The following is a 24,331-nucleotide window of genomic DNA, read 5'->3' on the forward strand; positions in this document are numbered from 1 at the left end:
ATATGGAGCTTTCAGTGCTATTCTTCAGGCGCTGTACATCATGTTTATTGAGACAGGATCTCTCACTGGCTTGGAGCACACCAACAGAGCTGATAGTCAGTGAGCCCTGGGAATCTGCCTATCTCCACACTCCCAGCTGTGGGATTACAACTGTGGGCAGCTTTTTTGCCTGGCTTTTTTGTAAAACCCAAGTTCTGAGGTAAAGACCTTTATTGACTAAGCTAATATCCCAGTGCATGAATTGTATTTTCACCATTCACCTGCCAGCTTTTAATACCGAAATTTTATTAAATTGCTGCCACATACTAACTGTAGAATTGCAGAGTCCATGCTTGTTTAGGTAGGTAGTAGTCTAATAGGATTCTCTCGCCAGTCTACCACCTTGTATTCTAACTACTCCTGCACCCAAGATGACTGTTGCTATCTAGCAGAGAAGAGGTCTCTTTATTGTCTTAAAAACTTACTGAGTGTGGTAGTTTGAATAGGAATGGTCCTGTAAACTCATGTGTTTAGGGAGTGGCACTATTAGGAAGTGTGGCCTCGTTGGAGTAGGTGTGGCCTTGTTCGATGAAGTGTGTCATTGTGGGGGCAAGCTTCGAGGTCTCATATATGCTCAAGCTATGCCTAGTGTGGGTTATAGTCTCCTGCTGCCTAGGGATCAAAATGTAGAACCCTCAGCTCCTTCTCCAGTACCATGTCTGCCTGCATGCTGCCGTGCTTCTTGCCATGACAATCATGGACTAAACCTGTGAAACTGTAAGCTAGCCTCAATTTATTATTTTCCTTTTTAAGAGTTGCCATGGCCATGGTGTCTCTTCATATCAATAAAACCCTAACTAAGACACTGAGGTACACAATAATAGGTTTTGTTTAACAAGGTCTCTTTTTTATTTTCCATGGGATTTGTCATTGCTAACAACTGATGATTTGAATAGGAATGGTCCCAATAGGCTCATATGTTTAGAACATGTGGCTTTGTTGGAGATTTGAAATTACTGGGGTGGACTTTGGGGTTTTGGGGGTTTCAAAAGACTCCTGCAATTCCCAGAACTCTCTCTCTCTCTCTCTCTCTCTCTCTCTCTCTCTCTCTCTCTCTCTGCCTATTGATTATGGGTCACTATGTGAGCTCTTGGTTCAGCTATTCCCACCACCATAACTTTACTCCACCATCAGGGACTCTAACCCTCTGAAACTATAAGCCCAATTAAATGCTTTTTTTTGTTTTTGTCTTTTAAGACAGGGTTTCTCCATGTAACAGCCCTGGCCATCCTGGAAGATGCTTTGTAAATAGGCTGGTCTCAAACTCACAGAGATCCACCTTCTTCTGCCTCCCAAGTGCTGAGATTAAAAGTGTTCACCACCACTGACCAGCAAAATGCTTTATTTTATAAGTTGCCTTATTCATAGTTTTGTTGTTGTTGTTGTTGTTACAACAGTAGAATAGTAACTAAGACAGAAGTTAATGACAGGGAGTGGGCTGTTGATGTAAAAAACATGAGTACGTTATTCTTTGGACAGCTGTGGAAGATTTTGGAGCTTTGACTAGAAAAGCAATTGAATGCTGCAAGTGGGGATTAGTGAGCCATCCTACTTGGAACTTGGAAGCATTATTACTGAGCAATGTGGGCTATGCAGGCCCACCTCAAGAGATTTCAGAGGGTAACAGTATTAGCATCTGGGCTAGAGACCACTCTTAGGATATTTTGGCCAAGAGTGTGACTGCTTTCTGCCCTCATCCCAGGAGGTTACCTGAGAGGCTAAGCTGAAAAATAATGGACTCGTTTCTTTCGTAGTGGAGATTTCAAGACAGCCTAGTATTGATTCTGTGGCATGGTTAATTGCAATTATTCTTTTGCAGATCTGCAATGAAAAAGAACAACTGAGGCAAAAAAAATGCACAATTTGAAAATCAAAAGATTTTTTAAAAAGCACCAGGAAATTTTATATTGGAACCAAAGCTTGTGTTGAAAGAGATAAGATGATTAAAAGAGGCCTGATCCAAAATGGAATAGAGAGGGGTGCCCTCGGGGCATGACCCTACACTGGTAAGGTTCCATCCTGTGAAAAGGCCTAAGGAATTTTCTGCTCCTAAAAAGCAACAACAAAAAAAGAAGCTATTGACATGTGATTCAGCAGAGCCAGGCTTCATCCCAAGTAGCCAATGGAACTCAGCAGTGTTGGCCACACGGTCCTGGCTTTAGAGTTATACAGGATGCAGTTATAAAGGGGTTGTGGAATCTTCCTCTGTGGTTAAGGAAAGCCACTGCGGCCAGGCTTATGGCAGAAGAATTCCTACATAGACTCTGAGAGGCCATTGTGTGAAGTTGTGAAAGTGAAACCTGGATTGCATTGGAGATCCCAAAATGTTAGAGGTGCCAGAGCTGTGGGATACCTGCCAAGGAGAGCTGCACATGGGGAATGGAAGCAGCCCAAGAGCAAGAGATGTGCTACAGTCAACAAAGCTGAAAGGGAACAAGCCCTCTGACATCAGACCTTGTGTTACAGGATTTGGGGTTTCCCCTGCTTGGTTTCAATCTTTCTTTGGTCTAATATGTATTCCTTACGCTCTGATTCTTCCCTTTTAGGGTGACGATATATATTCTATTCCATTGTATGTTAGAAGTATATAATTTGCTTTTTTGTTTTATTGGGTAGTACAATTAAGAGGTTGCCTTGAGTCTCTGAAGAGACTTTGAACTTTGAACTTTAAAAGTAGTGAGACTGGGAAAGAAAATGGGGACCTCTGAAGTTGAACTAAATGCATTTTTCATTATGATATGTCCATAAGCCTATGGGAGCCAAGGGCGTAGAATGTGGTGGTTTGAATGACAACAGCCCCTATAGGCTCATATGTTTGAATACTTGGTTCTCAGTTGGTGGAACTTTGGGGGAAAGATTAGGAGGTGAGGCCTTGTTGGAGGAGGTATGTAACTGGGAATGGGATTTGAGGTATCAAAAGACTGGAGTTATTCCTAGAGCTTATTCTCTCTCTCTCTCTCTCTCTCTCTCTCTCTCTCTCCTCTCTTTCTGCCTCTTGCTTACAGATCAAGATATGAATTCTCAGATGTTCCCAGCACCATGCCTTTGCTCCACCATTATGGATTTTAACCTTCTGAAACTGTAAACCCAATTAAATGCTTTATTTTGTAAGTAGCCTTGGTGTTTTGCTATAGGAATAGAAATGTAAATAAGAATTCATCATAGCCACAATTCTAAATAATAGATATTTTAAACATATATTTATTTGAGTATAATTATAATAAACCTACCACATGTTAATGTATATTTTATTTTTAAGGTATATTTTAAGTAAAAGTACTTTCATTAAAGATGATGCCATTTACATTTTTTTAAACATGATTTTTATTGATTCTTTGGGAATTTCATATCATGTAACCCAATTCCTCTTATTTCTCAGTCCTTCCATGTCCACCCTCTGTACTTGTAGCCTCCCTCCTCCAAAAGAAAACAAAAAAAAAATTTGTTTTACTCCTCTGTCTTTCCCACTTCTCCATCATATATTCTTTTTCCTTTTTTTTTTTTTTCGGTTTTTTGAGGCAGGGTTTCTCTGTGTAGCTTTGCGCCTTTTCTGGATGTCGCTCTGTAGACCAGGCTGGCCTTGAACTCACAAAGATCCGCCTGCCTCTGCCTCCCGAGTGCTGGGATTAAAGGCATGTGCCACCACCACCCAGCTATTCTTTTGTCATAGTGGCCTTGGGAGCTGCAGTGTGCCATGCAGTAAACCCTTTTGTCCAAACAGTTTTGCTTACAAATGTTCATTGCAATGAGTTGTTGGTCTGCTTCAAGGCCTCTGGCTTCTGATACATCATCAATATTGGACATTCACTGAGACCTCTCTCAGATATCCTGCTGTTGCCCCAAATCATGGAGATCCTGTGACTATGGTTCCATAGGACCAGTCCCTTCACATGCTCCAGCAGGTCATAGATGGAGTAGATGTTGGAGGGAGCAACTCAAAGCCCTTCGTGTGGTAGCTGAGTTGGTCAGTCTGGGCCTCCACTGGGACCACTCCCCTCAGGCAAGGGTCAGTTCTCCGGTGCCCAGGCCACCAGAGCCAACTCTCCCACGGCCCCCAGTGGTAACACGGACCATGGACATCAACACAGATCCCAGCTTCAGTAGGGCTACAGAACCAGACATGGCCCTCAGCAGAGGCGTCTGAACATCACATGGCCCCAGGTGGCAGCATAGGTCACCCACATCAGCCTGTCTTCAGTTCTGTTTCTCTCCATAGTGCATGAACCTCTCTGTTTCTCCTTCTCTCCCACTGCTCCACCATATACCTCTTCATCATAGTAGTGCCTGCCCAGGCTGTGGGGCACCTGGTGAGCCTATGGCTGTCTTGCCCTGTTCTGCCCACCCGCCCAGGCCATGGGGTGCCGGTTAGGCCTATGGCTTTCTTCCTGCGCACCCAGCCCATCAGTTAGATTTTCCTCTCTTACAATAGAGCGTGTCATGCAGCTCCCAGGAAACCCACCTGCATACAATGAGAAGACAGGAATATTTAAAAGAATTAACACTCCAGGGTGGTTTTGAAAACAGCCTTATCTCGTGAACCCCTGAGAGGCTTTAAGACACTCCCAGGAATCACTATGCTACATCTGAGAACGGTCAGTGTGTACAACTTAACCTTCCCTTTAAATGGAAAAGACAAGGGAGGGAAATTGGGAACTTAGATGAGAAAAGGAAATGCTACCACCTAGGTGTGCTGAGCTTCTGAGCAGGTGTCCATCCTGTGTGCAGAGAGTCCAGCTGGGAAGCAGCCTCCCTCTGTCACCACTTAATAACTTTTTAGGGTTGGACTGCATCTCTCCAGGAACTTACAATAAATACTCTTTCCCTCAGGCCTCATGAAACTTGAGGCAGAATCATTGCTATAGCAGCCTTCCTCGTCTATGAACCCAGCTTAGTCTTCCGGAGGACAAAATGGCTGACAAAGATAAAGGCATTGGCCTGAAGAGAAGGGTGCCAGTTCCGGGTCACACAAGCACCTCCACCCTTGCACTAGTGAAAACAAGAACATGACACCCAGTGATGTTGCCGAGCCTGAGGAACCTCGCTTGTGTGCACATAGCGAAGGGTCCTACTTTGGCTATGTTTCTGTTGCTTGGATAAAATGGTAACCAAAAATACACTGGGCAGGGAAAGGGTTTGTTTGACTTATATGTTCTAACTATAATCAGTCATTGAAGGAAGCCAATAGAGGAGCTCAAGGAAGGAACCTGGAGGCAGGAACTGAAGCAGAGACCATGGAACAATGGTGCTGATTGGCTTGCTTGCTCAACCTACTTTCTTTCCCTTTTTTGTGTGTTTGTTTGTTTTGTTGTTGTTGTTGTTGTTGTGTTGTTTTGTTTTGTTTTTGAGGGTTTTTTTTGGTTTTTGGTTTTTGAAACAGAGTTTTTCTGTGTAGCTTTGGAACCTGTTCTGGAACTCGCTCTGCTGGCGTGGAACTCACAGAGATCCACCTGCCTCTGCCTCCTGAGTGCTGGGATTAAAGGCATGTACCATCACTGCCTGGCCAGCCTACTTTCTTATATACACTATGTATTAAGTTGGTATCTGGAAGCAGGATATCGCTGTGACAGCCCTGACTGTGCTGTTCGTTGAAGGAATATGGATGATTTTATGGCTTTGGACTAGGGAAACAATTGGATACTTCAAGTGGAACTTAATGGGCTATCCTAACATGAAAGACAGCACTGAGGGTGATTTGAAATGTAGGGCCCAGTTCAAAAAGTTTCAGAGAGAAAGAATATTAGTAAGTGACCTGGAGATTGTTCTTGCGATGTTTTTAACAAAGACTGTGGCTGCTTTCTGCCCTCAAAAAATCTGCCTGAGGCTAAATTGAAGAGTTTTAGATTAATGGTATTTGCAGAGGAAATTTCAAGACAGCCTAGTATTGACTGTATTGTGTCATTATTACTGGTCACTCTATATGGATAATGAAAAGGAGAAAGAGAAATAAAAAATGTACAGTTTGAGGGGAAAGGGGTACCAGGAAGTGTAATGTAGAGGACAGAAGTTCCAGTGCTTGAGAAGATAAATTTAAAGAAAAGCCTGATGCTAAATGGATAAAGGGGGTGGCGACCTCAGGGCAAAACAGCTCACCTAGTACCAACTTTTGTCTTACTCACTGTTCTATTGCTGTGAAGAGACATCATGCCTAAGGCAACTATTATAAGAGAAAGTATTTAATTGGTGGTTTGCTTACAGTTTTAGAGGTTTAGTTCATTATCATCATGGCAGAAAGCATGGCAGCATATAGGCAGATGCTGGAGTAGTAGATGAAAGCTACATCCTGAGCTATAGGCAGAGAGAGAGGAGACAGACAGACAGACAGACAGACATGGGCATGGCATGGAGTTTTGAAACCTCGAAGCCCACCCTCAGTGACACACTTCCTCCAACAAGGCCGTATCTCCTTTTTTTTCCTTTTCATTAAAAATGGATTCTCATACAATATATCCTGATTACAGTTCCCCTCCCTCAACTCTTCTCAGTTCCTCTACACCTCCCCTACCATCTAGATCCACTTACTTTCTGTCTGTCATTAGAAAAGAACAGAGTTCTAAGAGATAACAACCAAACATGACAAAATAAAATATAAGATAAAACAAAAAATATCACATTGAATTTGTGATCAAATTGGTGATCAAATCACCAAGGCCATGCATCTTCTTTTTTTTCTTTTCTTTTTTTTTATTAAGAAAAATTTTTTTATTCAATTTACATACCAATCAAAGCTCCCCCTCTTCCCTCCTCCCACCCCTCCAGCCTCCTGCTCCCAACCCATCCCCCATTCCCTCCTACAAGAAGTTAAGGCCTCCCATGGAGAGGTACATTTAGTAGCAGGCTCAAGCCCCTCCCCCTGCCTCAAGGTGTCCCATCATAGAAGTAGGCTCCAAAAGGCCTGCTCATGCACCAGGGATGGATTCTGATCCTACTGCCGGGGGGGGCCCTTAAGCAGATCAATCTTGCTATACAGAGGGCCTAGTCCAGTCCCATGCAGGCTCCACAGCAGTTAATCTAAATTTCATGAATTCTCACTAGTTTGATTTGGATATCTCTGTAGATTTCCCCATCATGATCTTGATGCCCCTTGCTCATAGAATCCCTCTTCTCTCTCTTCAACTGGACTCCTGGAGCTCAGCCTGATGTTTGGCTGTGGATCTCTGCATCTGCTTCTATCAGTTACTGGAGAAAGGCTCTATGATGACAGTTAGGGTATTCATGGATCTGATTACTGGGGTAAGCCAGTTCAGGCACTCTTTCCACTATTGCTAGTAGTCTAAGCAGGGGTCATCATTGGGGATTCCTGGGAACTTCTCTAGCACCCATTTCTCCTTATCCCCATGATGTCTGCTTCTATCATGGCATCTCTTTCATTGCTCTCCCACTCCATCCCTGTTCCAGCTAGACCATCCCGTTCCTTTATGTTCTCATCACTGCATCCCCTACCCTCCATTGCCTACTCCTCATCCCCAGATTACTCATGGAGATCTTATTTATTTCCCCTTCCCAGGGTGATCCATGCATCCCTCTTTGGGTCCTCCTTATTAGCTAGCTCCTCTGGAGCTGTGGGTTGTAGTCTGGTTATCCTTTGCTTTACATCTAGTATCCACTTATGAGTGAGTACATACCATGTTTGTTCTTCTGAGTCTGGATTACCTCACTCAGGATGATATTTTCTAGTTCCATTGCCTGCAAATTTCATGATGTCATTGTTTTTCACTGCTAAGTAGTACTCTATTGTGTATATGTACCACATTTTCTTAATCCATTCTTCAGTTGAGGGGCATCTAGGTTCCGGCTATTACAAATAATGCTGCTATGAACATAGTTGAGCATGTGTCCTTGTGGTATGATTGAGTATTTCTTGAGTACATGCCCAAGAGTGGTATAGCTAGGTCTTGAGGAAGATTGGTTCCCAATTTTCTGAGAAACTGCAATACTGATTTCCAAAGTGGCTGTATAAGTTTGCACTCCCACAAACAGTGAAGGAGTGTTCCCCTTGCTCCACATCGTCTCCAACATAAACTGTCTTCAATGCTTTTGATCTTAGCCATTCTGACAGGTGTAAGATGGCATCTCAGAGTCATTTTGACTTGCAATTGCCTGATGACTAAGGATGTTGAGCAATTCCTTAAATGTCTTTTGGCCATTTGAGATTCTTCTGTTGAGAATTCTCCATTTAGCTCTATAGCCCATTTTTTAATTGGATTGTTTGGTACTTTGATGTATAGTTTCTTGAATTCTTTATATATTTTGGAGATTAGCCCTCTGTCAGATGTGGGGTTGGTGAAGATTTTTTCTCATTCTGTAGGCTGTTGTTTTGTCTTATTTACTGTGTCCTTTGCCCTACAAAAGCTTCTCAGTTTCAGGAGGTCCCATTTATTAATTGTTGCTCTCAGTGTCTGTGCTACTGGTGTTATATTTAGGAAGTAGTCTCCTGTGCCAATGCATTCAAGACTACTTCCTACTTTCCCTTCTATCAGGTTCAGTGTAACTGGTTTTATATTGAGGTCTTTGATCCACTTGGACTTGAGTTTTGTGCAAGGCAAACTAAGGCCACACATCTTAATCCTTCTAATCCTTTCAAATAAGCACCACTTCCTGGTAACTAACAGTCAATTATATGACTCTATGAAGACCATTATAATTCAAACCACCATACTCTAGGACCCAGCGGTGGCAACATTCACAGTGGTCTGGGTCCTCTCACATCAATCATTAATCAAGAAAATGTCCCACAACTTGCCTGCAGCCCAATCTGATAAAGACATTTTCTCACTTGAAGCTCTGTCTTCCTAGATGATTCTAGCTTGTGTCAAGTTGACACACACACAAAAAAAGCACAGGTACCTTCCTTGGGCCAAGAAGTAGTTTAGAGAGATTACAAAATCCTATAAAATACAAAAAACAAAATTCACATGACAATAAGGAAACAGTTGATATCTAACAGTTATATAAAGTCATAGTGTTATAATGTGCAAAATGAAAAATTCCTGAGCAATTATTTAAATCTTTTAAATTTACTGTCTAGATTCCTTGTTATCCTTACCATAAAAGATATGCTAACTTTATCTAACCTAGCTTTTCTGGCACTGAAACTGCAGGTCAGTGTCCAAGGGGACAGTAACACAGAGAAAAGACATTTCTTGCAACTTCCCTTGGTATGAGTTGAGGATATAAAAGCAAACACCTTGAACTATAAGTTGTACATACATAACATGTGGAGGGTTTTATGAGTCTTGGTAATCCCTAAACTACTTGTGTACAAGTTTTCCAAAGCTTCTCACTCTCACTGGTTCACATCTGCACTCTGTACCTAGGCAAGCAGGGCCCCAACCTGACTTTCTAATGCTGACTTTCACTCGCTCCCAGACTTCCTACAAAGACACACTGTGATGGGCACTCCTTTACCCTGATTCTTCTGTCTATGCATTTCTCCCACTAAGAACGTACCGTGTAGATAATGTGTTCTGTTAGAACCTAGGCTATGATCAGATAAATATGTATGAATAACCAATTTTCTCCTTAAGATCTTCCTTGGCCTTTTTTGTTTAATTCTTATTATCATTGCTTTCAGAAAGACTAGTGTACCATCCAATGGTATGAATCAGGTGAACTCATGAATCACAGCTTTGATTCATGTAGTGTCTCCATATATTATATTCTTCCCTTCCTTCTTCCTAAATTCCAAGGAAGATAGTCATTCACCCTTTCATTGGCTCTTTCAGCAAAAAATTTAAAGATAGGGTGCTTTGTAGGATCATGGTAGTACATCAGTGAATGAGAGAAATCCAATACTGGTCCACACAATGAAACACAAGCTGGGGGGGGGGGGAAGAAAATAGAATTAAGGCTATAAAAGTCATAATGAGGGAGAATGGGAATTAAAGTAACACTTTATATGTGGGAGGTCAAGAAGGCATCTTTGCAGAGTGATTTACAAGCAAAGACCTTTTAAAAGAAGAGGTATTTCCACACGGAAAGGGAGAGAAGGTGTGGTGGTATTGTGTTCCCCAAAATATTGTGCACCCTAATAAACTTATCTGGGGTCAAAGAACAGAACAGCCACTAGATACAAAGGCTAGAAAATGGTGGCACTCGCACCTTTAATCCTAGCATTCCAGAGGCAGAAATCCCTCTGGATCTCTGTGAGTTCCAGGCCACATTAGAAACAGCTTTTAATCCCAAGAAGTGAGCCTTTAATCCCAGGGAGTGATGGCAGAAAGCAGAAAGATATATAAGGCGTGAAGACCAGAAACTAGAAGGTTTTAGCTGGTTAAGCTTGTAAGCTTTTAGCAGCAGTTCAGCTGGGATTCATTCTGGATGAGGGCACAGAGGCTTCCAGTCTGAGGAAACAGGATCAGTTGAGAAGTTGGCCAGGTGAGGTTAGCTGTGGCCTATTCTGTCTCTCTGATCTTCCAGTGTTCACCCCAATACCTGGCTCCGGGTTTGTTTAACTAATAAGATCTTTTAAGATTCGCGCTACAAGAAGGCATCAAATGAGTGAATTATTAGTCAGTTTCCTCATCTGTTCAATGGAAGCATGTAGTTCCTGTGTGTATAGGTGATATGCAAGCATGATCTGCTAATCCACAGAAAACACTCAGAGAACTGGTCTGGCCATAGCCATGGACATGGTAAGCTGTATTACAGAGATTAAGTTAGAAGGATTTGCTGGTAGATATGACATTAATGGATTAAGAAGGTAGCATTAATTTAGAGACGAAATTACCACTCCAGGCCGAGGGGACAGCACACATGAAATCCTTGAAATGTAGAAAGTGTGTGGTTCATTCAAGAGATGGAGAAAAACTGACGTGACCAGATTGAGGTGAAATGAGAGGGAAGTATGGTTTCAAAAAGCAGATCTAGAGCAACCAGGGCCTAATAAACACAGACAGCTTGTGTTTTATACTATAGGCAGCATAGAAATTTGGGGGGTTTCAAGCAAAGAAGTTACTACTTGGATACAGCAGACTATAATATACAAAAAGGTCAGACCAAAAGACAGAAAGCCAAGTAGAAGTTGTCAGAACTCGCCATCATGGAAGATAATTAAGGTCAGGACCAAGGACCATAATGGTATCTCATAGGATGTGGGTATGATGGCACAGTATGATGGTGGATATGATGGGATATGGTGGGATAATGAGATAATAGCATATTGGTAAAGGACACACTTGTGTACAGTAGAATGGTGGCTAAGATGACACATAATAGGGTGGTGGCTATTACGGCACACAACAGGGTGATGGATACAATGGTACAAAATAGGGTGGTAGATGGAGTGACAGACAGTATAGTGGTGGTAATAACAATATGCAATAGGGTAATGTCTTAATTAGGGTTTCATTGTTGTGAAGAGACACCATGACCATAGCAACTCTTATAAAGAAAACATTTAATTGGGGCTGGCTTACAGTTTCTGAGGTTTAGTCCATTCATAATGGCAGGAAGCATGATAGCACGCAGGCAAACATAATGCTGGAGAGGATACTGAGAGTTCTACATCTTGATCTACAGGCAGCAGAAGTAAAGACTGTGTGTCATACTGGGCATAGCTTGAGCATATGAGACCTCAAAGCCCACCCCCACAATGACACACTTCCTCCAACAAGGCCACATCTGTGCCAACAAGGCCACATCTCCTAATAGTGCCACTCCCAAGTATTCAAACACATGAGTCTATGGGGGCCATTCCTATTCAAACCACCACAGGTAATAAATATGATTCACAATAGGGTGTGGTACATACTAGAGTTATGGAGAACAGTGGACCATGGCTATCACCAGAAACTTCATTACTCAGTTAGAAATGGCTAAAAATAGCATTGTCAAATAGAAAATTAGATTTTGTTCTAGATTGGTTAAAGATATGAAATCAGATGAAAGATGCATGCAAGCATATGGAACTTCAGTAGAGTAAGGAGACCTTGGGGAGACAAAAAGAAAAAACTTAAGACTGAGCTCTGTAGAAGCAGGTACTGAGAAGTGGAAAAAAATCAAGGAGACTATAGAGGTAGATTCAGTGAGGTCAGAGAAGAAATGCAAAAGGACATGTAGTGAAAATATGAAAAGACTATTTCAAGAATAGTTGACATTACTCCCAAAACTGTTGTTCAAACAAGATGAGGTCAAAGGGCTAACCATTGGATTTGGCAACACAGAAGTCACTGCTAATCTTTGTAAACTCAAGTTCAGTCAATTGAGCACATCAGAGCTGTGACATGAACAGCTTGATGAGAGACCAGGTGATAGAAACATGGAAATTGAGTGTCTGGACAACTCTATTGAAATTTTTGATTTAAAAAAACCAGTATAAGAGAAATGGGACAATGTTTGGAGGAGGCAAAGTTCAAGGAAGAAGTTCTACATGACCAATCATATCCAAGAAAACTTGAGATTCCATGATTACAGCTCAGGAATTCTAAGCTTGATTCCCCTGAGCTCAAATGAGTTATATCCATCAAGGAAACATGAAGACCTTAGAAAATCCTACAAGGTAAGGTCACTAGTTTCATCTGGCCATCCTTTCTGACTTTTGCACTTCTTTACCTGTTGTTTCACTTCTCTGGTCTCAGTGGAACATTCCTTAAGTTTCTCCTATGTGGTGGTTTGAATGAAAATGGCCTTCGTAGACTCATAGGGAGTGGCATTATTTGAGAGAATTAGAATGTGTGGCCTTGTTCAGGTAGGTGTGGCCTTATTGGAGGAATTGTGTCACTAGGGGAGGGTTTTGAGGTTTCAGAAGCTTAAGCCAGGCCCAGTGACTCTTTCTCTTTCTGCTGCCTGCTGATCTATATGTAGAATTCTCACCTACTCCTCCAGCACCATGTCTGCCTGTGTGTCATCATGCTTCCCACCATGCAATAATGAACTAAATTTCTGAACCTATAAGCTAAATCCAATTAAATATTTTTCTTTATAAGAATTGTCATGGTCATGGTGTCTCTTCATAAAAATAGAACACTGACTTGTAGATAGAGTTTTCCTGCCTGGCCCACAGTCAGGACAAATCTCTCTCACCTGCCAGTCCCACAGCCTCAGACCCAACCAAGTAAACACAGAGACTTATATTGCTTACAAACTGTATGGCCGTGGCAGGCTTCTTGCTAACTGTTCTTACAGCTTAAATTAATCCATTTCCATTAATCTATACCTTGCCACATGGCTCGTGGCTTACCGGCATCTTCACATGCTGTTTGTCATGGTGGCGGCTGGCAGTGTCTCTCTGACTCAGCCTTCCACTTCCCAGCTTTATTCTCCTCCTTGTCCCGCCTATACTTCCTGCCTAGCCAATGGCCAATCAGTGTTTTATTTATTGACTAATTAGCAACACATTTGCCATACAGAACATCCCACAGCACTGACTGAGACAGAAATTGGTACCAGGAGTGGGGTATTGCTGTGATAGGCTGGACCATGTTTTTATTTGGATGAATATGGAACACTTTGGGACTTTGGACTACAAAAGCAATTGGGCATTTTAATGGGCATCCTAATAAGAGCATGGAAGACAATGGTGCTGAGAATGATTTGAACTGTAGGGTGTCATAAGAGGTTTCAGAAAAGAAAAATATTATTATGTGACCTAGAGATCATTCTTATGATATTTTGGTGAAGAATGTGGCTGCTTTCAGCCCCTGTCCAAAAAAAATCTGCCTGAGGCTAAATTGAAGAGTTATGGATTAACAGCTCTGGCAGAGGAGATTTTCAGACAGTCTAGTATTGACTGTGTTGCTTGGTTATTAGTGGCCACACTCATGTGAATTTATAACGAAAAGGAGCAAGCTGAACAAGAAAAAATACAAAATGCACAGTCTGAGGAGAAAGGAAGCACTGGGAAGTAAGAACAGATTAAAAAAAGCCTGATACTAGGTGGAATAAAGGGAGTGATGACCTCAGAGCAAACCCCACCCAGCAAAGCCTCCAATTTGTAAAAAGGAATTAAAGAAAAACTTAGGGCCGGGTGTAGCAGTGCACACCTTTAATCCCAGCACTCAGAAGGCAGAGGCTGGCAGGCCTCTACGTTGTTCAGGACCAGCCTGGTCTACAGATCAAGTTCCAGACAGCCAAGCTTAGGCAGTGAAAGAAATCATCAAAAACTGAAAGCTGGTGAAAATGTATTTGAACAAGGGGGCCATATTCCAAGCAAGCAGTAGAATTTGGCAGCTTTGGCCACGTGCTTCTGGATTCAGAATCAAGCATAGAAGAAATGGGTTATGGAATCTCCCTCCATAGCTAAGGAAAGCTGCTGAGACCAGGTGTGTGTCAGGCGTGTCCCTGTATGGAGGCCTAAAGAAGCCATTTCATGAAATTGTGAAGGTGAAGCCTAGATTGCCTTGGAAACCTCAAGATGTTGGAGATGCCAACAGAGACATCTGCCAAGGAGAGCTGCTAACAGGGTGTGGAACCAGCCCAGGAAAGAGAAGTGTGCTGCAGTCAACAAAGCTGAAAAGACTTGGAGATCTGAAGAATGCCTTGACATCAGACTTGGAGATGCAGAGTTTGGAGCTGCCCAGCTGGTTTTCAGTCTTGCTTTGGCCTAGTATTTCTTCACTATGCTTCCTTTCCTCCCTTTTGAAACAGTAATGTATATTCTATGTCATTAGAATATACATTGGAAGTATATGATTTGCTTTTTATTCTGATTTCACAGGGTATTACAGTTAAGAGATTACCATGAGTCTGCAAAGAGACTTTGAACTTTTAAACATTGTTGAGATTTTGATAGACTGTAGAGACTTTCGAAGTTGGACTGAATTCAGTTTTATGTTATGATATGGCTACAAGCCTATGGGGCCAGAGAGTGCAATGTGGTGATTTGAATAAAATGGCCTTGGTAGGCTCATAGGGAATGGCATTATTTGAAAGGATTAGGATATGTAGCCTTGTTGGAGTAGGTATGGTCTTATGGGAGGGAGAGTGTCACTAGGGAAGGGTTTTGAGGTTTCAGAAGCTCAAGCCAGGCCCACTGGCTCTTTCTCTCTCTGCTGTTTGTTGATCCAGATGTAGAAATCTCAGCTACTTCTCCAGCACCATGTCTGCCTTCCCACCACGACCATAATGGACTAAACTTCTGAACCTGTAAACCAGATTCAATGAAACGTCTTCTTTTATAAGAATTGTGTTCATGGTGTCTCCTCACAGCGATAAAATACTAAGACACCATGCTAACATTGAAATAACCTTCTATAACGTAGTCAAGCCATCATTTCAATTAACAGCTACTTCTGGCTTGAACACATGATCTCCATATGTCCTCCTCCTCACTCAAATGCTACAACCTTCCATCTCACCTGGCCTCAGAGTGAACATTAAGTTTCAATGCACCAAAGCAGTGTTCATTTAGATAGATGCCACAGCGAGCCAAATATACTCATTTAAACATCAATAAGCCTGACCTCCAACTGAGCTCATTTGTGCAAAGGTAGGCAGGATGGATTTGAGGAACATCAGGGAAACCCGTTAGCTTTCAGGATGTTATTAAGGAGCAGGAAGCACCAGCCTCCACCAGCCGTCCCTAAATGTGATCGCTTTCAATTTGCTCAATTCAGCAGGTAAGTGATTCACAGAGCTGAGGCTCCAAACAAATCGTAACAGGAATTCCAATGCTGTCATGTTCCTGCAGGAGCTGAGAGCATGCATTCCCACACCACCCTGAACAGTTAGTCTGGATCTGTCAGGGCTGGGGAGTGCACAGGGACCCCAAACCAGCAAGATCTGCTGTTGTCACCAGCTGACCACAATGTAATGGTCCTTCAGCAAGCAAATGCTGCTAGTCTATTGATTTCTCTTCATTTTTATACTTCATCTAAGGGCTTTAGACTGTCCACTGTATATAATACCACAACAGAACAGAATGGAAAGTCAATTCCCCGGTCAAGATGCTGGTTAAACTTATATACACTCAGGTCATCACTGGTTGGTTCAGAGATAGAGGTTTGGTCTTAAATTAGATCATTAGTGTCCAGAAAGCCAGTGCTTCTATAGATTTCCACAAGAATATTTAGGTTTCATAACACACAAAACACAGGCTCAGTAAACATTTTCATTAAAATACTTTATCAGGCAGAGTTCCTTTTTAACCTAACAAACAACTAACACCAGAACTAATGAATGTGCTATCTGTTTACCCATGCTGCAAACATTCATCATTTTAAAGTAATAAGGTGGAGAGGGAGAGAGAGGTAACCTACCATTTACCTGGGTTTCTTAGCATCTGAACAATCAGAATCCAGCATGTCAAATGAGTTGCCCAAGGTCACACACCTAGCAAAAACTGAATCAGGATTTGGCTGGTCCTAAAGCCCATATGCTCTTCTCACACCACTGGGCAGCCTCTCTCACAAAATGACCCAAAACACATTATAAGTGAGAAACGGAGGAATCAAAACAATTATTTGTGAGATCTAGACTCTAGAGCACTCACCTTTACAAGAAATAAATCATGTTACCACATTGATCCATGCCAGAGAATTAACTTCTCATTTATTCATTACACAAAATAATCTAATTATTTCTAGCCACTAGAGATCACAGAATCACTGCTTTTGTACACTAAACTGCTCACTAGTAACCTTAAAAAGCCAGCCAAAAGGTTTAGGTTATCTGTGGAAAGGCTATAAGCTGAGTAATCTAGGAGAATTCACCCACTACCTGCTGTAAAATGAGCAGTCTCTTCCTACTCCAACCCAGAAATTTCACAGACTCTAAACAGCCTATATTTGAAGTTTTCTCCAACTTTTCTCAAAAGAGCTATTACATCACTTCTACTTACCTCATCCAGAAAATGGGAAGAGAGGGGGGGGACGTAAGGGAAGAAGTGCTAGAGGGCTGTGTGTGTCTCATTCACTATTTATTTTTCCCTGTGTTGATATGTTTGACCGTCTCTAATAGACTCCACAAATGCTTTCCACATCCAGTTTCAATGGTCTATTTGCTGCCTAGTATAGCATATAATCTTTTCCAAAAGAGGTATTGATCTTGTTAAGTCTCCCCATCATCTAGACTTTAAGCATCCCTCAGCAGCTTCATTCCTGTAGACAAGCCACATGATCTGCTTTACAGCTGCCCATTAGCAATTCTGAGAGCTTCCTGTTTCAATGGACCAGGAGGCAGGGGGATAATTGTATAATGTGGCAAACATTTACATATATTTTCTCTTATGAGCCTCACAAAAGCCTTATGGGCAAAGGATGATTAGTCCCCCTTTATGCCAAGCATAGCATGTTGTCCCTATGCAAAGCAGGGAAACTGAGGCTCAAAGAGGTTAAGTACATGATGCATGTTCATTTGTTCTGCTCACAGACATTCAGTATTAACTCCTCCCTTCTTCCCTTGTTGCCCATCATACCCAGGGTTTGATTTCGGGGGGGGGGGGCGGGAGGGAGAGGGCATGGGTTTGTCTGTCTGGGTTTTTGTTTGTTCTGTTTCTGCTGAGGTCTTACTATGCAGCCCTGGCTAGCCTGGAACTTTCTATGTAGAGCAGGCTGGCCACCAACTCACAGAGGTCCATCTGCCTCTTTCTCTCAAATCCTGGGATTAAAGGTGTCTACCATACCCAGCTTTTTTTTTCTTTTTTTAGAAATCATAGAGAACTGAGCGGTTGGTTATGTGTTTTCTTGCTTGTCACCGCGGACAGCATCTAACTGTGCTGAGAATTTTTCAATGAGAAACTGGCATGTCAGGTAAAGGACCATTTTGTCACTTCACCCAAAGCTGAAATTTAAGATCCTAAGCCTATGCCTAACTGTTCTAACCAAGTGCCAAGTACTCTTCCTCTCTCTGTGTCACTCTGTGTCTCTGTCTCTCTCTCTGTGTCTCTGTCTCTCTCTCTCTCTCTCTCTCTCTCTCTCTCTCTCTCTCTCTCTCTCTGTCATGCATGCTTACAGCTTCCTACTCCTACCTGCTGTCACACCTTCTCTGCCATAATGGCCTCTCTCCCTTTATTCCCTAAAACAGTTGCTTTTTTGTCTGGATATTTTTATCACAGCAACAGAAAAGTAACTAATGCAATTGGTTTTCCTCTTCCTGCTCTTACTCTTCCCTCTTTAACTACTTCTCAGGGATGACCTTGTATTAAAGTTACTCATACACATCTCTCTTCTCAACTAAGCTATGAACTTCCAAATACAGGAGGCCACATCTTTTATCTAGGCTGCCACCCCTCTGCCTCCTCCAACTCACAGCAGTCAGTGCGTCACCTCGTGGAAAGTGGGTCCCCATGGCATGTTAAATGAATAGAATTGCATCCCAGGCAACCATTCTCAATACAAAGCCATTGAACGCAGAAGAGAACAAAGAACCAGTTCAACTCAAAACTACACCTCTGTCCCAAGGCGTGATGGAAAGGGAAAGTGAAGGGAACAATTACCACTCAGAACACATGTCTCTAAATAAAACCAGGCATTTGGATGCTGTCAGAGTGCAGTTGCCAACCCTATAGTCCATCTTCCACTGGGGGAAGCCAACGCCCTGTGAAGTTCCTCCTAAAGAATGAGCTTGTGTCTACAGTGCTCAACAAATGGGGTTTGGGAGCTGTCAACCGAATGCCCTACAGAGCGCTGGTGAAATGGGACACAGAGGGGTGCTTTTTCTGGATATAAAGATAGAAAAATCTAGCGCGTTTATTGATTGACAGGAGCAGGGAGGGGTATCTGGGTGAAAGCTAGAGATCCTGTGAGCCTGATGGCTGTGTGAAGGGACTAATGAGAGCCCGCGCGCAAGTACAGCGGGGCTGAAGAATGATGAGGTAAAGGGTTAAGGGCGAACTTGGCCCTGGTCCTTTGCCCAAGAAGACCTTTCTCTGCAAAGTAACTCAGCTGTCACTCCTGAGAAAGCAGAATACCCCAACAAAAACCTGCTTCCTTACCCTGTGCTGCTCTCAGGGAGGATGCTCAAGACCTCGAGGAGAGCAAAGACCAGCTTGCTATCTTTTTATGGTCCCAGAAACATAGCATGTCCATGGCAGAGGGGGAGGGGGAGCCAATCGGGGAACAGACACCCCCCTCACCCCCCCTCGACATTCACGCGACCTGATTGTGTCAGCGCCACTTGTCCCCCCATCTGTCACAATGTCAGTTCCTGCTGGGGCCCCGGGATCCACAGAGGTTGCTCCATGTGTCGCCCCATTTATCTTTGCAGGCGGCAGCACTGATGGGTTTGACAGTTCTATTTGTTATCCTGCAAAGCAGGGTCTCCACTCCTCAAAGCAAAGGGAAGAAAAGTCAGGCATGGAACAGAACCGAGACAGAAATAGGCACTGGGAGAGATTTAGAGGAGGTCACTAATGTTGGCATCATCTGATGGAGATGAGAAGAGAGGCAGGCAATTGGAGAAGCAAGCCCTGGACTGTGCCTTCTGGGGGGTGGCTGAAGTGGTGTGTGTGCAGAGGTGTGCAGGAAGTGTATGTAAGTGTGTGTATATCATTAGCACATCATATATAAGCAACATGACTGCCAGATGACAATGATGGCCCTCTCTGCCTTTAGCAGACTAACTCTCGTGTTTTCTGACCACCATGGTAGCCTTTCCCTCCCATCTTCCCTGTGACATGCCTGCTAGGAAGGGCTTCAGGGAGATGCAGGTTTTCTGCCTGCTGACTCCCCAGGATGTGCTTTTAGCTTATGACTTTTATCATAGTTGGAACTCAGAATGCAACTCTATGGGATAGATGTTGGTCCTGAGGCAACCTTGACCAACCCCAAGCTCTTGCTGTGGCACAAGTCCTCTAGCCACTCAGCAAACTGTCCCCAGAAAATGGCAAGAGAGCCATACAAGTGACACTCCACACCAAAGACAGACAGCAAGACATCATATGGAGACTAAACTCAAGACAGAGATAGGGCTATGTGCTCTCAGGAAAGATACTGATACAGTGGCTGTCTGTGATTGTGACCCCTCTGTGTGCCAGGGGCTTTACATTTGGGGTGTCATTTAATCTCTGTAACAACCCTATAAAATAAGTACAATTCATCACTATTTTATTGATGAGTAAACTGAAGTACAAAGTGTGACTTGCCCAGTGTCTCATAGCATGTGGTGGACCTGGATGTTGAACCACATCTGACCCTAATCCTTAAACCCTGAGTTTAAAAAAGTACATTGCTTTCCAGAATGATGACTAAATAAGTACAACCCCATCCCTCAACTAAAGTGGCAAGGCATCCTAATTTGCCTGGGACTGTCCTACTGTCCTGGTTTTAACACCAACAGTCATGTGTCCCAGGTGGGTCATCCATCTACAATATAATTCAACACACACACACATACACAAACACACACACACACACACACACACACACACACACACACACACACGAATGTTTAGTAATTCATGAATACACTAACATAACCAGGTTAGAAATTCTGTTTGTGCTATTAGTAAAAGCCCAGATAGACCTTGTGGTTATCACACAAGGGAACCTCTTTCTCCTAGCTTCCCCTCTCTGCAGCACCTGGTGCTCAGCCTGGCTATGCTGCTGAAGGACACAGAGAGACTCGGAGCTGAAGGCCACTGAACAGTTTGGTGAGCACTCTCATAACAAAACACATTTTGTTACTTACAAAATGATCACTTCTTGTCCAACAGAGTGCTGTTGGATGTTAAAAGGAGGCCAGGTGTGGTTATAAAGTAATCAGACATACTCTTTTTGTGGCTCCTTTGATGATTCCAAATGAATATATGACTCTGAGATGGGGGCCTGAGAATCCTACATGATGGATAGTGCATAAGAAAGGCAGAATGATCAACGCCATGTTTGGCCAATGTTCGATTAATACGTAGAATTCCAATGGCTTATAGTCAAGGATCACAAGGCATAAGTGAAATGATGGAGACAGCATCTACCTCCACAGCAGACATTCTAGTGGGTGTTTGTCATTAAGCTTTGATCATCATTATTACTATCAACACTAAAACCATCTGTAACTGTCTGGGCCCAGCCATCCTATTCTACTGTTCGTGCATTGAGCTTCTGGGGGAGGAGTCAGGGGGCTGAGGGTCAGCATCTACACATAGCAGCAGCTTGGACAGGCTAGGTAGGCAGGTTGCAATTTATTCAGAGACCTGAGTTTGTTTTTACATAGATGACAAGAATCAGCAGTCTCCTCATGGAAGCATTAAGTACAGCCAGCAGTGAGGGGGGCATTGAGGACAAGTCAGAGACGGGAAGAACACAGAAAAACTCCAAAAGTGAATTTTATTACAGAGCTCTGGACAGCAGGGTATGTTATTTTGCCCTGACCTTACTTAGCCCAATACCATTGACCGGGCACAAGTAATCATGAGTATAGTAACTGCTGTTCTTGATGTCTGGCTGCATCCAAACCTTCAAGTGAGATTCCACATATAGAAGCACTGAGCCCTTCCATACAGGTGCAGAATTATCTTGAGACAGTCAAGCTGACTTGTTCAATGTCACTCAGCCAGCAGCAGGATCTGGGCCTGGGGACTTCTTCTGCCAGAGTTCAGGCACTCTTTTCAAAGCCACATGGCCTCCGAACAAACAGAGGGTTTCCCTACAGATTCAGCTCAAGCTAGTGTAGCCTGCAGTGAAGAAATACCAACCACTCTCCTGGACAGTATGTATTTTAGAATTTCAAAAGGACAGACAACAGACACCTGATCAGAGGCCAGGGAGTGTGATGACCCACAGGCTTACCTTCTTCCAAGCTCCATGTCAGCCTAAAAGGTCTTCAGTGGGAAGTGGCCAGGGACCAACAGGCTTCCTTGACATTCCTTCAACTCTAGAGCTTGTGATGGATAAAAGTTGCTAAAGCTTCGAAGTTGCTGTGCCCCTATATGTAATCATACTCCAGGTGCCTGAGGCAGGGAGCCTTCCTCCACCAGGCTATGCTTAGGTCCCCCTGGTGGTGTCCCTGCTCAGAAGACTGGACTGAGGAGAAATTGAAAGGAGATCACAAAATGGGCCCACGGTTAAAGACTGAGACCTTTGTTCTCTGGCTGGGGTGGAGGCTCAGCTGTCCCCACCACTGACACCTGGCTACCTGTCAAGATGTATTCAACCTCCATGGCTCTGAAGCAACCACCTGGCTGGAAAATGGAGCCCAGGAAGCCTATCACTTAGAAATTTCCTTAGAAGTAGATCTTTCCCTAGAATGAATAAAAGAATGTCACTCACCCCCCTGATAATGTGCCATCTATTCATGCTGACGTGTGCTTCTGTATCTTTCAAATGACTTTGATATGGTCCAACAGCTACTCAAAGAGAAAAAGTTTTCTCATCTCTTTACCTGTATATATTTTTTCTTTTTCTTATTGAACATATTCTGTATGTAAGTGTAAGTGCACATGTGTGTGGGTGCACATACATGTGTGTACACATACATTCGGAAGCCAGAGAACATCTTTGAGCATCATTTCTCAGACTCTGCCCATCTTTCTTTTCTTTTTTAGGCAGGGTCTCCAACTGGCCTGGAACTGGCAAAGTGTTCGAGGCTGGCCGAACAGTGAGTCCCAGGGGTCCTCGCGTCTCTACCTTCTCAGGAGTGCACAACCAAGCCTGGCTTCTTTTTTATTGAAAATGGATTTTTTCATATAATATATTCTGATTACATGGCTTTTTAAAATATGGGCTCTGGGAATCAAACTTGGGTCCTCCTCCTTGCAGCCAGGCACCTTGCCAGCAGAGGTATCTCCTCTACCCTCTGGATCTTTTTTTTTTTTTTTACACTCACTAAAAGTCCTCTGTCATTGTTTTTCATTAGCTCTGGAGGGAACCAATAAAAAGAAAATGTGGTATAATCTTGTAGCCATAAGGGATTGGTCATTGAATAGCATTATTCCCTTGTTATCACTGGGGACATTGACGTTATCAGCAAATATCCATAAGATATGCTCTTAAAACATATATTCCTCCAAGCACGCTTTGTGTGAGTGCTCCCCAAAGCCCACCAAGCAGGGGACCGATAAAGTAAGATGTCCCCATCCCATCCCTCCTTTAACAACTGCTTGCCTTGTGGACCCAGGCAGTAGGTGAGGGGTTGCTAAATGCACATTTACTTGATCGATTACAGACCTGAAACATGGCCCTTGGACTGTGGTGGTGCTTGGGTTTCACCAGTCACTGAACTGGAAAGAAATATGATGTGACAGAGGGAAAAAATACCTATTCATAGGAGCAGAAAGCTATCGTCTGTTTAAAAAAAAAAAGTGCTCCTAAAATAACAGTGGAAATTCCACCCTAGCCAATCATCCTCAGCAAGGGGCACAGAAGACAGATCCAACACCTACACAAAGCCCCTGGCCATGGAAATAACCAGAACACAAAGACAGTGCTCACCTGAGGGCGGGGAGCTAACATCACCGATGTCAGACCACATCCTGTGGGAGCTACCTCTGTCCAATCATCCCAGGCTTGCTTAGAGCATCTAGCCATCCAGCTCATCTGGCTCAGGTCCATTGAAGGAGACTTGGGTTCATGTTCTCTACCTACCACATTAAGTCACACACTTTCTGAGCCTCGATTTCCTCATCTGTAAAATGAAATTTGTATCTTTCCCTCAGACTTCAGAGAATTGTTGCAGAATTCAAATTTGAATTTGGACTTTTAAATTACAGAACTGTGTAAAAGCCAAAGCAACTGGAGTTTCTCTGTCCTGCCCTGCTCTGTAGCTGCTTCCCAAATTGCCACTCAGAGTCTTATATTAATTATAAATGCTTGGCCTATGGCTCAGGCTTATTACTAGCTAGCTCTTACATTTAAATTAACCCTTTTTTATCTATGCTTTGCCACATGATTCATGGCTTGTTACCTCATTGTTACCTGCATGTCTTGCTTCCTCTGCAGCTGGCTGGCACCTGCCCCGACTCCGCCCTTCTTCATCTCTGTCCTCAGTTTGATTGTAATACCTAACCTTATCTCACCTCACCATTGGCCAAACAGCATTATTATCAACCAATGAGAGCAACACATCATATTCACAGCATATAGAAGGACATCCCACAGCTGAAAATAACCTTCCTCCACTGCAACTAGAGAACTATATAATAGCTCTTCAGTTTGGGGACTGATACAAAGCAGTTTACATTGGCAGACAGTCCATGTCCCCCTCCCTAGGATGAGATGGACAAAAATCCTAGAGTGGGTCACCTTTCTGTGTTATGCTGTATATTATCAAACCTGCTGAGGTGCCTGCAGGCTGTGCAGTGCACTCCAGGTTCCCAGCTTTTGTGAGCTGTCACCCATGCAGGGGTGGGCTTTGGGGATTCAGCTGTCTTTGAGTCATTTCTGCTCCACTAAATGACCCCTCACCCATATTCCTGTAAGTAACA

Source organism: Peromyscus eremicus, chromosome 15 (genome assembly GCF_949786415.1).
Source record: "Peromyscus eremicus chromosome 15, PerEre_H2_v1, whole genome shotgun sequence".
NCBI classification, from domain to species: Eukaryota; Metazoa; Chordata; class Mammalia; order Rodentia; family Cricetidae; genus Peromyscus; species Peromyscus eremicus.